This window comes from Varanus komodoensis, unplaced genomic scaffold (assembly GCF_004798865.1).
Source record: "Varanus komodoensis strain SLA01 unplaced genomic scaffold, ASM479886v1 scaffold1, whole genome shotgun sequence".
NCBI lineage: Eukaryota > Metazoa > Chordata > Lepidosauria > Squamata > Varanidae > Varanus > Varanus komodoensis.
This window is the reverse complement of record NW_025335268.1, coordinates 41830903-41846315: the sequence shown is the minus strand read 5'-3', so window position 1 is coordinate 41846315 and position 15413 is coordinate 41830903. Positions and strand designations below refer to the sequence as shown.

Genomic DNA, 15413 nt, shown 5'->3' with positions numbered 1-15413 from the left:
CAGTTTTTCAATTTTTAAAGAGATACTTAAGATGGAGGTTTAGAACAAGAGCATAAATCTTGGAATTGGCTGTAAGCATTTGACAGCCTTTGTGTGAAAAGCATATATTCACATTGTGAATAATAATGGATAAACAGGAGCAGCTTAATTTTTTTCATCTTACCTGTGTTTAAATTTTGAACTCTCTTCCATTCCATCCTCTGCTTGTCATTCTGGTTTGGTTTGTTACCCCTACTGTAAAGTGTAGATTGTAAACTTCTTGGGGCAGAGACCTGACTTTTTATTTGCATGTTTAACTTTTAAAATTGTGAATTACTTTATGAATCATCGGGAATCCTCTATCTGAAAGGATTGGTCGTGTCAAAGTTGAATTAAACATACACTCACGGGGGCGGGACGGGGCAGGGATACAAAGAGCCTTTCTATAGGATGATCACTCAACGGTTTGCTTGAGGTTTTGGTGACTTTTCTTTGAGGAGCGGAGTCAGGCCATAGCACAAACCGCCTCTGAAACTGCCGTTTCAAAATCAGTGGGTATTGAAAGGGGAACTGATGTTGAGAGAAACAGACTGAAAGACCCCTTAGATTTACGCAGTTACCTGCACTGTTTCTTACTATGTATTTTTAATTATCACGGGTTTCCAGGGCTTTGCAAAATCAACGCAGACAATGCATTTCAAGAACTGCCCATCTGGATGCTGTTATTCCTGAGCCAGCGCTTCACTACCTCACTTCAGTGCAGACTCAGCCGCCTTTTCCCAGCAGCACAGTTTTAGAAACGTCTTTTAAAATAGGGTGCGTTTCCCGTATTGGCAATGGCGCCGGATGGGGAGGCGGAAGAGGTGTTATTTATATGGCATCTGCTGTAGAGACAGGAGATCCGAGTATATGGACCAGGACGATTTTAAGGGCAGGCACTGCAGTGCGCCCGCCCGCGCCCTTTTCTCTCTCTTCGCTTTCCTTCTGTAATCCGGGTTCCGCTCGCTGTTTCGCTTGCTGCGCCCTCCCGTGCGCCGAGGGATAAATGCTTAAAGGCGAGCCGAGGGAGAAGAGAAGGAACGAGAAAACAGCGGGGAGCCACACGATCGTTTTTCTTTCTCTTCCTCGCGTGCGCTGAGTTAGAGCGGAGGTCGTCGCAGGTTAGCCAGGACCGCAGAGGCCTGGATCGGCCGCACAGCGCTTTGTTCTATGTAGGGGTGCCTGCGTGCTGGGCTTACAACCGTACCAGGATGGCCGAGTGGTTAAGGCGTTGGACTTAAGATCCAATGGACGCATGTCCGCGTGGGTTCGAACCCCACTCCTGGTAGTTGGTTTTTTTCCCACCAGCTCTCCTTAAATTAAAGACTACCGGATGGAAAACATGTGGAAGCCACCCGGTGAAATTTCAGCCTCTGAACGTTTCTCCGGGACTTGGCGATACCCGGGAGGACTGAACTTCGGGCGGAGCCAATCTGGCTCCCTCTCTAAGTTGCTTCCGCTGCTGTGCAAATCTACTTGACAAGAAGGCGGGAGCGAAATAACCTCTTGTAAATGCACGGCGTGCCCTGGCAGCATAAAGTGCAGTTGAAGAGCGCCTCCTTTTTATAATTTTATTTTTACCAGCTCATCGTGCAGCGGAATGAGCAAGACAGATCACTAATTTAACTAGTATTACTTGCTAAAAAGCACCTACACGGTATCCCATAACAAACGCGTAAATCCCTTCTGGCAGGTACAAAACAAATTAAAGCTTATATCTACAAAAGATCTGTAACTTTTGAAAACGAGGAGAGTGGGGAGAGGGAGCATTATTCTGTTTGAGTTTTCGGTGTATGGCATGGGACACTAAAGATATTTGTTCTATATATTTCTAACAACAATGAAAAAATAAACCACACCATTTTACATTTAACTAGAAAATTTATGACAGCTATAAGTAGGAATTCTGGGATTTCTATTAAACTGATGACCTGGAGCAATAACTGAAAATGCATACTGGAATCAGAATTTTGTTTTGCTTTATTTCTCTTCATTTCGTTTCTTTCTTTTAATTTGTTGAAAAAAGTGGCCCACACTTTCCCAAGTGCTTGACCCTCTGGTTTGCAAACGTTTAACTGCACCACTTTTTCTGTACAAGAGGATCTTGTACAAAGAACCAATAACAGGAAAAATAGAAGAAAGGTGTGCTCAGCAACCAACAAGCCAACAAACACAGCCTCTTGTATGCTCAAAACATAAGTGTGACTGCCGGGAAAAACCCAATTGGCTAGATAGATAAATGCATATTACGGGATCTAATATTTTAATAATTATATCACAAATTAGTATAAAACAAGGTGTAACAAAGCCAACCTAAATATAGCCACAGAAATTATGCTTGTCAGTTAACAAAACCAGGAAAAAGAGGTAAACTGTAACAATGCAGGCCACAAATAGCGATTATGACGACAATCCAGTCACTGCACATAGCTCAATGGGAGGCCAGTACGATTGCGTGCTTTATAACTAATTATGACAGACCAAAGGCCCAGTACTTGGGTCAAGCTCTTCCATCACTGCTGGATAAAGGGAGAGCAGGATGGGTGTCAAGGCCTGTCACGGACTCTTACCAAGGGCCCACCTCCCAGTAGCCATCCACTGGTGAGGCCCCACTGAGGTTGATGCTCTTCTTCACCAGTGTAGCTTGCTTGTTCAGCTGCGCTTGCTCTGATCCATCAGCAGAGGTGGTGAGCAGGAAGAGCAGTCAGAGGAGGTATTAGCAGGTGGCCTGCTAGGGCCGGAGCTCAGCATCTTTCACTTGGAGCTCAGATCTCTGGGAGGCTGTCCAGAGGTACTTGCTGAAATAAAGGGATGGGGCCTGATGCGCTCTCCGACATCTAATCCCCTTGGATTAGCTGGCATTTTCCCCACCTGAGCTTTGCCTCCTACTGTCTCTCACTTCGGCCCTTCTGCTTGATTTCCTCCCCATGAAATCAAGTGCCTTCCTCTCCCCATCCATACATTTCTTTTCACAACTAGAAGGGGCCCTGAAGAGCCAGGGTCCTTTACAGACTTTAGAATATGCATAACTTAGCAGATATAAATTAGCTTTGTTTTGTCCTGTGGGACTGAGCTCCCAGAACATTTTGGTACCTAGCATTCCCTAGGAGCAGTAGATGCCACTGCCTGTGTGCTCACCAGCTCTTGGCCTGGCAAATGTGCAAGAGAAGGAGCAGCTGATGGATAATTCACTGTTAGACAGGACCCACTAAGGCAGGGGTCTCAAACTCGCGGCCCACGGGCCAATTGCCGGGACAGGCAGGGCATGGGGGAGGGGCCCTGCGGCCTTCAAAGCGCTGGCGGCACCCGGGCCGGCCTCTGGGAGTGACGCGGGATGAGCGGCCCACCACCCCCACCGCGGTGGTGGAATGCTTGATGTGGCCCAGCCTCACCCAGACTCTACTTCCAGCGGCCCCCAGGTGAGTTGAGTTTGAGACCCCTGCTGTAAGGGTATCTTGCCCAAACATCCTCAACAACTTAGAGCAGCAGCTGATGGATAGAATGGCTTCTCTCTCTTGAGTTGCTACTTAACTGTGTTTGTTGGTTTCCTATGGTCCATAAGTAAGCCTGATGTTTAAAATAGGGCTGTGACTGAGCTATAGGGACCCCTTCTCCTATACATGTCCCAGCCTAAAAGGCTGTAAGTGTGTTAGTAGGGTGTCTGTAGTCTAGAATTACATAAATGCAAGCCACACCACTGCTATTGCTTCTGTGCAACACGTCACTCCTATTTATAAAATGCAAGAGGCAAAAGTGGGCAGAGCTCCTGTCACCCTGAGTAGCTGTGCAAAATAAGAAGACAACATTTTGGCAAGTATAGCTTGCCCTGCAGTACTGAGAAAAGTTGCCTCTGGGGACAGCCAGCTCTTTTTCTGCACAGATGCCTAGAATATCTCACAGAAAGTAGGCTTATAAATTTAGCATTCAAGATATAGCAAGTCTTGGGTGTTTAGAATCTATTCACTCTAAGTATTAATCTGTTTCAGGACTGGATTAAGAAACAGATTAAAGTGCTGAAAATGGTGTTTTGTTTTGTTTTTTAATTCCATCTTGAATTTCATTCTCTTAGGGCAACGCAATAGTGAATGTATTTGGTGGGGTGACCCCTAGTGGCTCTTGGCAGCTGTAAGTGTTGGAATGCTCCGGAAATCAAAAGTTATTTAGTGTGCGATCCTATGCAAGTTTGGAAAGGAGAAAGCCCTCCAGGTCCCAGAATTTCCTAATTATATCCAAACATGCACAGGACTGCATCCCCAATAGAGTCATAACACTCTGTGAGTGCCATTTTATTGGATATGCTGCCCGTGCAGGTTATCATCAGCTGCAGATTCTTACTTATTTAAAAATCTAGACTGACTTATTGTTTCAAAAAATCTCAAGATGGTTTAATATTTAAAATATTTTAAATTATAGTGCTAGCTCCTTCACATGTGTCATGTGTGTGCTAACTGAACTTTCCTCTTCTAGGCCTCAGAGTGCAGGGCGTGCGAAGAAGTTTGAAATATGGTAACTTTTTTTTTACCATAATCAAATGTTGGGTGATCTGTAGCCCTGTTTGAGCAAGTCTTGGGTTTTATACAAATTGACTATAAGGAAGTTTGACCAACAGCTTTTGTTTCCAGATTCCATCATAGTAGGGATTGCTGTTTGTTTTGTTTTTGGTAACTGCAAAACAGGGAGAAAGAGCAGTTTTCCCATGGGCGCAGCATTATGAAACTTCTTGCATCAGTGCTTTTAAAAGGAATGAAATTTGACAACTCTTGGAGCCAGTCCATCTATTTGCCGAATGTGACTTCTGCCCTTGCAAAGGTCATATGGTAGCTAGCCCTGGTTCTGATAGCTACTCACTGATTTAAATTCTGGACTTGCCTACAAAAATAGGAGACTGGTTGATAAGCACCTATCTGTCTCTGCCTCTTTCTTAACCAGCTGAGAAAATGGAAGGATGCAGTAATAATCTAAATTGGACTTCATGTCAGAAGTTTGATTGTGGGGGTCTGACTTGCCTATAGCATTGGGACAGGGAGCTTACTCATTGATTCAGTTTACATGTCCATCAGAATGAACTGAATGAATGCTGAAACAGATTGGATTATACCATACTTCAGGTTAAACGGTAACTGTGTATGTGAGGAATCTCTCTTTAAATGTACCTGTATAGACATATTCCAGGCAAATAGAAAACTAGCATACAGAAAAAAGCTCTGTTACTGTCCTGATCTTTCACAGCAGGGAGTTTTGTTTTTAAAACACTTCAGCCTGATGTGATGGAGTTTTGCCACCTCAGCATTCTACCAACCCATTTTGCCACTTGTGATGCCTCCACCTGACTGAGGGCTTCATATGTGAATCCTCTGGGAACCGGATGAAAGAGTAGCTTGTGGGTAACAAAGAAAATTAGGAGGAACACATTGACTTAGACTCCGTGAGCGTGTTTTCCTGGGGTTTGTGACTGAGAATATGAAACTGGAATGCCCCTTAGGGCAATCAACTTGGTGTGCAAAGAATGGCAAAAAAGTTATGATGGCAATAGTTGTGTTTACCCTTAAGTGAGAATGAATAAACTGAATAATGATACAGCTGGAAGTGTGTGCTCGTGACCTTGCGTGCCAAAACAGAGTCCTATGGGACTGAGAGAGTTGGGCCTGATGTCAGAGGCTATAGATATTCACCTTCATCCATTACATTTGCTCAGAAATAAACAGTAGACTACCTCTGTGAGCAAGTTCAGGCAAATGCTTATCAGAATCTGCATCGTAGCCAAAGCAATGCAGTGCAGATGGACAGCATACTTGCTTAGATGGTCATGTGGATGTCATGCAGGAAGGTATCTGATTTATATCTCTGATTCCCGATTTGGGAAGTAATACGCACACACACAGAATTCTGTTTATATATGTGAATCTACTTAGCTACTCAGAATATACTTAGGGGAACCTGATCTGTCCTAAGGAGTACAGTTATCCTCCCACCCCCTGCCCCAGGTGATGTTTCTGTGCCTTTGCAACTCTCCCACTGGATGAGGACCTGAAGCAGAGTACACGGGTTGCTGGTCTCCTGGTAAAGTCAAAGCACAACAAAAACTGGTCCAGTAAGAGTAGCTTATGTCTGCCTCTCACAGGACCTTCCTGTCAGGCCTATACGCTGCTAATATGGTGGCCATGTATCCACTTTTAGAAAGGACAGTCTTCTATTTGAAGGGCTGCTAGTCAATAGTCCTTTACTCTGTAGGTATCCTCTATCTGAGGGATTATCTAGTTGTAGGCCAGTGTAAAGATAAAGAACCATCACAAGGAAGAGCTGGATAGACTGGACATGCACATGATAAACTGTTAAAGGATAGACTGGACATGCACATGATAGGCATGTCATGAGTGGAGCCGGCTGAAGCCGGGGGTCAGACTAGATGGCCCGGGAGACTCCTTCTGACAAGCTCTATTTCTATGTTCTACAATTTTTCCTTGTAAATTCCTGTGGATAGTATTCTAGTAGGTTGCATTAATTTAATCAATGTTATTAAATAGTTTCATAATAAGAATTTTACAATCATTTGAAGTCATTAGCCAGACATTGGAAGATTTTCTTCTCACTGAGCAATTAAGTAACATGCAAAAATTCTTCATAAGTAAACAGTATGGAAGCATATGTGTGTGTCGAAGGACAGCTAATTAATCAAGAATTAATCAAGAAGAATTTTGAAATGTTCCTGAAAAGACCAAATATTCCTGAATGGTCCTGCAAGACCCTCTGCGGATTATGCCCTGTTGTCTGTACATTGTAATTCTCTCTGAAAATCAAGGCAAGGGGAAGAATGGAAATCAATATTGTAATCTGCTCTGGTTTATCTGGTTCTTTTAATTGCCTCCTATCCTTCTTAGGAGTTGTTAACTGGTGCTGTCAGATGTACTGATAATTTGCAAGCAATACATTAGTCAAAAAGACTGATCTAGGTGATTTTCTCTGTTTTATATTTGCACAACAAGAACTACTAGAAGAACCTGATTTCTTTTCAGAACTACCATGCTATGAGAGCCAGTGTGGCACTGTGGTTAGAATGTTGGACTGGGACTCTGGAGATCCAGGTTCAAGTTCCCATTTGGCCATGACGTTCTTTGGATGACGTTGTGAGAATAAAATGGAGAGGAGCAGGAGAACTGCATAAGCCTCTCTGGGTTCCTTGCAAGAAAAAGGGTGAGATGTAAATATAATGAATAAAATAAGAAATAAGTTGCATTACATGAAACAATGGGACTTTCACCCATTGGAAAGTTACATTTACAGTGTAACACTGTCCGTCCGTCCTTCCTTCCTTCCTTGTTTATTTATTACATTTGTATGCTGCCCCATAGCCCACAGGTTCTCTGGGCAGCTCACAAGAACAGCCCAAACTGCCCACAAAACAGCTTTGACATTAATGGAATCATAAGGTATCTTCAATTTACAGTTTTCAGTTTTCTTAAAGAGAATAGTTATTATTGCAAGTTAAAATTGACCAGCTTGGTTAGAAGTTTTTGACAAGGAAGCAAACTAATGATCGTGTAACTGCTTCTTAATGGACCTTCTATGTAACTTTCTTAAATGGCTTCTTATAGTTTGTAAAGATAATAGGAGGGTTATTATAGCTCAAGGATGTCAGAATTGCCATTAAAAGCAGTTTCAAGGGGTTGCTAGCTAAGGGGCAAATGCATGTAATGCAGTCTTTATAATAATTTTAAAAAATGCTTCTGGTAGTTGCCATTATGAGTGGGAAAAAAGAACAAAGGTGCTTGACCCTTTCACTACTTGCCATTTTACCACTGAATATCTTCTTCCAGTTGCTTTATCCACTGCAGGTTTTCAGTTATGTATTTTGAAGCGTGCCTTTGGATCCAGTAAGGGTATAGGGAGAAAGTATCTTAGAAAAGGCATTTAGAACTGAGGGTGGGGTGGGGGTGGGTGGGATGGAAAGGAGTTTAAAACAAAGTTTAAGCACAGACACCCATCCTGCTCCTTCATTCAAATTAGCTTCTAGAAATGTCTTTTAAAAAACATGTTGGCATGTTTCTGCATATGTTTGCATGTAAAGTCTGGTTGTATGTATGCATGCATTTTCTATATTGTTGAAGCTCTCTGGGCAGTTCACAACAGCATACTTAAAAACAACATAAAGTATATCAATGAAAACATTGAAACATCATAAAAAGCTGGCAGTTCAAAATTTTAAATCAAATCAAATCTCCTTTTCTCATTCAAGTCACTTCCCATGGGACTTTTCTTATCATTGTTCGGAGTGTATTAAAACTGTATATCTTAAAATCAAAGATATGTGTTTGGTTATACTTCTCTTCCTTTAGAATCAAGAATTCAAGTATGCATGGTCACTTTCCCCAAAGCTTCCACAGTTACCACTTTGTCCACTAGGTCTTCCCCCTCGGTGGTTATTATCAAGCCGAGGATAGCCGGTCCTCTTGTTCCTTCCTCCACTTTCTGTTGCAGGAAGTTAATAATGAGCATCTGCTGCTATATTCATTATCTAAGTGTTAGGCATGGCTATGCTGAACAGCTGGTGGATCGCTAAAGACTAGCTCATGATAGAAAAGATTAAGGTTTATATTGTATTATGGGGGAATGTTGCCCTCCCAGAATACTTGTAAGGCACCAGTGAAGGGTCGCACATGGAAACTCCTTGTGGTTAGCCTCTGGTATCTTACCTCCCGTACCACTTGTAATGAGATTGCTGTTGCACGCTATGTGAAGTTCAGACACATTAGACTGGAATGTGGAACTAACAAGGTTATTTATTTATTTACAATATTTATATTCTACTTCCCAGTAAAATTCTGAAACAGTACATAATAAAAAGGAAGGGAAATGAATTAAAATAGAGTGAATGATTTTGAAACCAAATCAAGTTACTAAGGCTATGACTAGTTAATCAGGGAAGTCTTGTTTACATAATTTAAAAATCAGAGCTTTAGTAGGTGCTTAAACAAAACAGCATCAGTGCCTGCCTGACATCAACAAGTGGGGTTTCCACAGAGAAGAAGCCAGTACACGGGAGGCTCTGTTCCAGGTGGACTACAAATGGAGCACAATGGTGATGAGCTTAGTGACTTAGCATGCTGGTAAATGAATCAGTTCTTTCTCAGATACCTGAGTTTCAAGTGGTTTTAGGCTTAAACATGAATAGCCAAGCCTTAAATTTGTGCTAGCAGTGAATCAACGATCCTTACCACTTAACTCAGCTTACTCAGCAGGGTTGTATTTCTGCTTGTATTTTTAAGAAGTTCTTCCTTATTTGGTTTGGTTTCCAGTTTGGTTTCAGTCATCATTACAGGTGAAAAGCAGTTTATCTTCAGGTAAGGTACAGGTTGCTAGTTAGTACAATGCCAATATTTTGGAATGACCAAGAAGCTCCTCCAAGGTAACCTAAGATATTTTGCCTGAAGTGATGCAGAAAATGGCATCTTTGCTCTTCCCAAGATAAGGTACATAGTACCCAAGTTTGGCCAAATAATTTTGGCAGCCAGGGAAGACAGTCTCACAAAAATCTCTCCCTGGGCATAGGACTGTAACAATTATGAAACATTTGGTGCTCTTTCATGACAGGCCAAACCAGCTGCCTAGACAGCCCTCTCATTCTTTCTTCAAGGTCAGGGCAGTCCAAGTTTTTGTACCTCAAGGATACCTTTTCATACTATGTTGAGGACTTCGACATGGGATCCACTGCACAATGAATAATATTTCCATATGGTATATTAAAGTGTTTGCAATATATTTATTTAATGTAATATATACAGTTAATATATTTAATTAACCATTAAGCAAGGGAGAAAACCAACACGAGGTTTTAGGGTGCTCGAGCTGACAGATTCTCCCCAGCATGCCCCCACTGCTCCTGCCAACCCTTCAGGTCCTCCCCAGCCCTTGGCACTAGCCGTATTGACTATGACTGGAGAGTGTTGCAGGCCAACTCAGCTGGGATGCACCAGACTGGAGAAGCAGGGTGGCCGGGGAGAGTGTAGGAGAGGACGAGGCCTTGTGCTGGCATCTCCTTCAGAGGATGGACTGTCTCCTGCATACCACCTCCTGCCCCTGTGCTGCAGTCACATTTCTGCCCAGGCTCTCCACACCCCAGGGGAATCCACACAGAGTACACACCAACCAGGGGCCCACAACCCCACCCGTTTTGGCAGTTTTGCCCCCAGGCATCTTTACTTTTGCTGCACCAGCACAACCCCCCACCCCACCTGCCCACTGCCAGCCCCAGCCCACTGCCATCTGCCCCACCTGTGGCAGCGCCCATAGCAGCCTGGCATGTCCTGGCTTGTCTGCCCAGCACTCCAGCAGCCCAGCCTCCTCCCTGCCCTGCCTCCCCCCAGGATGCTGCCCCCCGCTGGCCCTCACTCCTCCAGGCCCCCCTTCCCACCTCACTTTGTGCTCGTCAACTGGAGAGAGATCTGGATTGTGGGGGGAATGGAGGGGCTCCGAGTGGCAAGAGGGCTGCAGCCCACCCTGTCCTAAGTCTACTTTCTCCGATGGAAAACTCAAGTGGGGAGAAACAGGCAGGAAGGATCAGTATGTTTGGGGGGAATCCTGTGATTTTCAGAAGCACAAACCCTAAAGGAGCAATCAGCTTAAGAAACTGTCTAATGGGAAAAGGAAATATTGAGCGCTAGCTTGGAACCTTCCCACCCCGAAAACCAGGGAGTAGAGAATGGGATAAGTTGGTTTAACAGTACTCAAGTTGGGAGTGGAAGGATACAGTGCAACGTTTTGTTGCACATCCCATTCCTACATGGTGTCCATGCCACACCTTATTGAATGCAGTCCATCCTTAAAGACTGTGGCTGAAGGGCAGAACATGCATGCAGGGGGTCCCAGATTGGACGTCCAGCATCTCTGGGTAGGGCAAGAAAAGCTCATGCATGAAACCCTGGAAAGACACTGCCAGTCAGGGTTAACAGTGCTGGGCTGGCTCAGTAGTGCATGCGCACATCACAACAACCCACCCTGACAAGCCTTTTATATGCAGCTTCTGAATCAGGCACAAGGGCATGACAGTAGTCTAAGTGTGTCATTATCAGCGCAGGGATCTTCATGGTTAGGTTGTCCAACTAAAGTCAGTACTTAAGGCCATTGAGGTCACTGGGCCTGCAGTGACAAAAATGAATCCAGGAGGAGCCCCAAGTTACATGCTTCTTCAAAGGGAGTGCAACCCCATCCAGAATGGACAAGTTACTGCTTCCTTGACCTGGGATCCACCGGGTCTCTATTGGATCTGAATTCAGATTCAATTTATTAAACCTTATCTAAGCCATAGCCATTTCAAGGAAGCAGATCAGACTGTGCATGACCTCTCCCAATTCATCTGTCAGAGAAAAAAATCACCTCTCCCTAAACCTCATCATGGACAGTCCCAACAGCAGTCCCAACAGCTTCACAGACATATTAGATGCCAAGATAGTGCCCTGTGGCACCCAATAGGGTTATTGTACCTTGGCCCCTTGGCAATTAAACTAAATTATCCTTTTAGAATTATTTCTTTAGAACTGACCATGCAAGTAAGACATGAAACACTGTAGATCAGTGTCTCCGACTCACAGAGGCAGCCCAGAAGGATACTGTAGTCAGTGTAGTTAAAAGCTGCTGAGAGATCAAGAAGTAATAGGAGGTCATTGATCAGGGTGGCCAAGGTTGACTTTATCCCAAAGCCAATCGTAAACCAGCTAGAATAGATCCAGATGAACAGTGGGTGATGTCTTGTCCATGGGCCCTGAAAAACTTGGAGGCAGGAGTGCCCCAAATCCTGTATTTAATGCCATATTAATACAAAATCATGTGTTAAGATATATTTTATGTGTGTTGGTTTTTTTGAATAGGACTGCTGCAATCAGCCCAAGCTTCTGTGGGGGGCGGGGAATGGGCACACTATGTGTGCTGTGTAAAAATAAAATAATCCTGGGCAAAACCAGGATCTCTCATAAGTGGAAGAAATGTAGAAAATTTCACATTGTAAGCAATGCAGTTTTAAAATTTAAAATTTGGATTACATACAGGATGCTGATTTAAAGTACAAGCAGAGCTCCTATGACTCAAGACTCAGCAGGTGAATTTACCATACAATCCTATGCATATTTACTTGGAAGTGTTTAGTGGGCTTTACTCCCAAGTAATCAAGCAAATGTTGTTTTACTCTGAGCAGCTTCCGCCTAATTTATTTGTTCACTAAATATCCCATAAAATGCTTTTATCAAGATGTTTTACAAGAATCCACACCTCTGGTGTAAATTACTATCAGTGGTCCACGAGGTCCCACCATTCCAGATTTTTAAGAAGGCCCTGAGAACTTGCTAGTTTTTTCAGACCCCTAATTATGTTTCATCAGATTTGGTTGATTTGGTTGTGTCCTTTTATGCTGTTTTTAGAATGTTTGCTATTTCTGTGTTTATTGTGCTTTTACTCTTTTTATTATCATATTACTTTTTAGTATGTCTACGGCCTTGGGTGAGAGGGTTCTTGCCCTGAAAGGCAGCCAAGAAATATTTTAAATAAAAATGATAAAAATGCAAATAAAGTCATAGTAAAATTAACAGTATAATACTAATAAACTTGCAATGCAGCATCAACTATAATATTACCTTGCAAAGGGTAAGCTAGTAAAACACAAACTTTATTTGTGTATTAAAGTATTTAAATACTTTAAAAAGTCATTAGAATTTTTTAAAGCCACACAAGCACCTCAAATGTTCCCTTATCCTGAGGCTTGGAGCGTGACAAGGAGGCAGAAGGGTTTTTAAATATTGCCCTCTAATTTTGCAATACTCTTCCAAGGCAAAGACCATCAGTGTCTCAGGAAGAGCAGATAGTGCCTTGTAAATCAAAACTTGTACTTTGAGTCAAAGTACACTGGGAGTTAGGGGGGACCCGTGTCCTCGGATTTTGGCACCTGGGCCTGGCTAGAATTGTTTGCCCTAGCTGAAGTTTCTGTCTCATCTTCAAAGATAGACCTATGAACAACGCATTTCTGTTTATTTGACTTATACCCCAGCTTCCTGCCAAAAATGGCATTTAAGGTGGCTTCGAAAAACATTAATCCAAATGAGGGGTTACCAGGGCATGGATCCCTGGCAGCAAAGCCATCAACCTATAGACAACGAAGCAGTAGACGTGCCAGTCAAAGACAGTAAAAGCTGCTCCAGTGAGGAAAAGCTCAGTGGTGAAGGAGGATGGGAACTGTAGTTCAGTCTTATCTGAAGGGCCACCGTTCGTTCGTGCATGCTAGTTTGATGCTGCAATCCCAAACTCATCTGAAGTCAGCCGGGCTCCTTTCCCAGGCAGCTAGCAAAGCAGCAGGCTGCGCTAACTCGGAGTTAAGTTCTGAAGGGCTTTTTAGGGTTCTTCTCTCGGTAATCGTCCGCTTTGCTCTCGGGAACAGCCAAACAAGGCTTGGGGGTCAGAGAAGGGAATGTGGAGAGTAGGAAGAAAGATGCCACCTCCTCCAAGCGGGTCGAGCGGGCGCCCCGGGCAGAGAGGATGATTGACAAGGCAAGGCGTCACGTGACATTGCCACGCCACGTTCTCGGCGCTAGAGTGTAGCAGTGGCCAACGGAGCTACCCTCGGGCAAAGCGGAGAGCGCGCGAGCGAGAGAGCGAGCGCGCGCTCTTTGGGTTCCGGGCGCGCGCGCGGGGGGGTGAGGGAAGTTCCAAGCGCAGCAGAAAGTTAGCTGAGAGAGTAAAAAACTGAGCAGCGGCGGGCGCCTTCCCTTCTTGTCAGCTTCAGCGCCTCCCTTGTCCTCATTTGCATGAGAGAAAGAGAGAGACTAAGCGCGCTAGGGGCAGGAAAGCAACTCGGGCGAGAGAGGCAGCCCTTTCCAAAGCCCTCGGAAGGCGGGCTGGCCAGAGCCCCCGCCCTTTCCAGTCCTGTGCTCCCCAAATAACAAAGGAGGAATCCCTGGGGCCCCAGGAAGAGCTGTGGGAGGGGGCGGAGGGGCTGCAACAGCGGCGGCGGCGACGGCGGCGGCAGCAAGTTGCCTATCCGGGAGCCCGCCAGTCCTCAAAGGGGGCTGCTTCCTCCCCCCTCCAGCTCCTCCCACAGACTCCACAAGCGAGAGGAGAGTGAAGGAAGAAGCCGCCTCTTCGGGGTGGAGCGCGGGCGGCCGGCAGCAGGTCGAGGAGTTTGCGTTTCTCACGGAGCCCATCCGACGAACGTTTGGTGTAAAACTTGTTCGTCCGTTTGGAGGGGGGGACTCCCTATCTTCGCCTTATTTTAGCAACTTGTCGGAGCTGTTTTGCAGGCTTTGACCTCCGCTCGTGTCACCATTTGGCGCTGGATATTTATTTGGGAGGAGTTCTGTTTTGGAGAGCAACAGCTGGAAAGGGTGCACGAAATGGACCCTGTGGTTTGACTGGCTGGCCCACCGGATCCTCGGGCACGAAGCGTTGCCTGCCCCCTCGCTCTCCGCTGCACACCCCTTCCCGCAGGCAGGTAAGCTAGTGAATAATTGACAGGAAAAGATGTGAGTAATGCGATTCCTGGACTTTGCGGGCTGAGGGGACAAAAGGATAGACGAGTAACTGCGCGCCGTAGCCTATCTAGGTCTTTCTAACTCTGAGGCGGCTGTGGATGATGGGAGGTGCAGTTCAACGCAGCTGGAGAATACCAGGCTAGGGGAAGGCTGGTCTAGTGCTTATCGGTTCTACCTCTGCCGCCGCCCCCAACACTCCACATTCCTGGAATATTCCCGTTCATTTTACGGGCACATATAAGTTGATTTCTTTAGACTACCCTTGTCCCAATATAGTAATGGTACCATTAATGGCACTATTGTGGGCTCTCATCAAATTATTTCCTTAGAATAGTTTAGTAAAATTCTTCCTTTCCATCTCTAATGTAGTTTTGAGAGATTCTGTTGCTTGAGGGTAGGCTATCTAAAATGTTAGAAGGTTTTATTAGTGAAGTGTACACTAACACATTTGCAGGGGTGCGTGGCAGAATTGGTCCCAAAGGACCACTAGTTTGCTGGTTCATGTTAAAAACTTTGAAAAAGATTTGCATGTCCCTTGTGAATTCACCAAAACTGTTCTAGAATACTTCTCATTAGCACTGGATTACTGGTAAATTGCATGCCTTTTCTGGAAGGCAAGAAGGAAGTGAAGGAGGCTTAGTTTGGAGTTACTGGAATTTCTACTGTTATTTTGATAAGGGAAGAAACATTGAGTGGACCTGATGCTTCTTGGTTGTCTTCGTGCATGTAGTGTAAAATGAGTGTGAAACTCTTCCGTTGCTTCCCCTTGAGATATAAGGTAACTGCTACATAGCTTAAAATCAACCTTACCCTGACTTTCTCTTCCTATATGTAAATTGACCTGGAGCATTGATAGGACAACCCATCATGGGTAACTAGCTGAAGAGC

General features: G+C 44.5%; 1 protein-coding gene and 1 non-coding gene across 2 annotated transcripts in view; both read left to right on the top strand.

Moving 5' to 3' along the window:
* Positions 1 to 1223: 1223 nt before the first annotated feature.
* Positions 1224 to 1306, top strand: TRNAL-UAA. Its single transcript has one exon. It is a non-coding gene; the product is annotated as a tRNA-Leu (tRNA).
* Positions 1307 to 14045: 12739 nt separating this feature from the next.
* The window catches only part of UTRN (utrophin), a 365154-nt gene continuing 363786 nt past the window's right edge, over positions 14046 to 15413 (top strand). The window contains exon 1 of the mRNA XM_044451088.1: positions 14046 to 14485. The gene's annotated coding sequence lies outside the window, so the exon portion shown is untranslated. The remainder of the gene's footprint in view (positions 14486 to 15413) is intronic.